The 2,075-nt window shown below is 51.2% G+C and overlaps 1 protein-coding gene across 2 annotated transcripts in view; it reads left to right on the forward strand.

Annotated features, from left to right (window-relative positions):
• Positions 1–2,075, forward strand: part of PRKCA (protein kinase C alpha) — a 406,973-nt gene that overhangs the window by 312,049 nt on the left and 92,849 nt on the right. The gene's annotated exons all lie outside the window — the stretch shown is intronic.

Genomic DNA, 2,075 nt, shown 5'->3' on the forward strand with positions numbered 1-2,075 from the left:
GAGCGTACCATCCAGCGGTTTTCCGTGTATTCACAAGATGGTGCTGCCATCACCACTGTTTCGTTCCTGACCATTTTAATTTTCCATCACCCCACGAAGGAACGCTGCAGTGGCACCCAGTGTGGCCTGAATAATGACCGCTGGAAGACGTCAGGCCTCAATCCCTGGGATCTACAAATGGGACCTTATTTGAAAAGTCGGAGGTGTGTCCTAGAATATTAACTGAGGCAGGGCGCTCTCCAGCACACCCCAGTTAGTGGTGCAGCCTGCCTCGGCCAGCAGGCATTAGTCGGGCAGGGGCCAAACATTTTATGAACCCAAACCATCCTTCCACTCTCACATGGGGCTAGAGGATGCTTTTTAGACAGGAAAAAAAAAGTCCCAACGGACAGGCCTCCCATGGCGTGCATGCGATGGATATTTTGAGCTTTATTTTAGGGGACGAGGACGTTGTTTTGGATGCATTGGTGCTACTTTCTGGAATGTCATTTCCTTTGGTTTCACTAGTTTTGTGATCTGAGAAGTCTTTACATTGCCTCGTGTTTGCCCAGCTCGCTCTGCCCCCACTGCGATCATCTGTCTGTGCTTTCCACGTGCCGTTTGCCCTAGAATTAGCATCTTCCGCAGGGAGACGAGACGGAGGGAGAGCCTGCTCAAAGCGCCGTCCCTGAGTATGCAGCGGCAGAGAGCTCTTTGGTATTGCGACCACTGGACGTCCCTGGGCCCTGTGTCTCAGTGACATCGTGGCTGGCTTGGCTCAGGCATTCACCTCTTGATTCTTAGTGACCGAAACACCCCAACGTGCTAAGTGATTTTAGAATTTGCGTCTCAAAATCTACCACACTCACATCTTTAAATCCAGTGCTGCAGCCCCCTTAGCTAACTACATTCAAGGCACAGAAGCAGGAATGTCTTTGTAGATGCTTCACCTCCCTTCCTACCCGCCCTGAGGTACACCCACCGCTCCCCCCAGGTTGTGTTCACTTCACCCCTCGTGCTCTGCAGTCTCCCATCCTCCACTGGAGCGGGGTGCCGTCTCTTCCTCCCCGTTCTCCTGGGCAAACTTGCCCCGATCTCCTCCTAGCTGAGGACAGCTTTACCACCCAGAGCAAGGCTTGTTCCAGTCATCATTATCCAATGACAAGCAAAAGCTGGGTTTTATACAATTAACACGCTAATCCCGGTTTGGCCACCTGTCAGCCTGCGTGGCAAGCAGGTAGAAACACCTCTCTGTGCTTCAAGACCCCCCATCTGCAAACGGGCTTAGGAATAGTGTCTCCTTACAAAGAACTGAAAACGGTGCCAGCCCCCTAGTCATCTCTCCAGGAATGCTGTCCCTTACCATCCCCATCACCATCGTCATGTTCATTAGCTCCCTGGGTACGATAGGGTCAGGGATGTGGCTGCCACCCCACTGCCACGTGGTCCAAATCAGCCGTTCTCAAGGGAGAAGCGAGAGATCACGTACGCACACCCACCTCTGCCTTCTCTCTAAAGGCAAACCTCTTGGAAATAACCCCTGAAGTTCCTCTGACGTGAAACATATCCAAATGTGATTGTATTTTTAAAAGAAATCACAGGTCTACAGTTCTTTGAAAGAAGGCGTTGTGGCTGTCTAACAATTATCAGAATTAGTTCTCTGGGTTGGCTCTAAGACTTGGTTCCTGGCTCTGGGAAGCCTCCATCACCGTTTCCTGAGGTTGAATGACACCAGGTCCTTTTCACCCCAGGTACTAACCCCTCGCTTGTTGTCCACACTCCCCTGTGCCCTCGGCATCTTTCTTCTGCTGTTGGTAACTTCAAACAAAGAAGAGTTTGTGTGTGGTGGTTGTTTTCTCTGTAGGGTCAGAAAACATCAATCTTGCCTATGCACGATGCGGGGTCGGATTACAGACTCTTGTTTACTCTTGTTTTCGTTGTTGAGCAAGGGTGGCAGTGGGCGGGGGTCCCTGAGTCAGCACACTGAACAGTGCTGACTTCTGCAGCAAGCCCCCGTCTTGAGCCTCTGTCCTTGTTGTTGGCTTTCAAACAGAAACCATGAACAGAGGTGCTCTTAGAGCTGGGGAAAAGGCACT

The sequence above is a fragment of the Pteropus vampyrus genome, unplaced genomic scaffold (assembly GCF_000151845.1).
Source record: "Pteropus vampyrus isolate Shadow unplaced genomic scaffold, Pvam_2.0 Scaffold143, whole genome shotgun sequence".
NCBI lineage: Eukaryota > Metazoa > Chordata > Mammalia > Chiroptera > Pteropodidae > Pteropus > Pteropus vampyrus.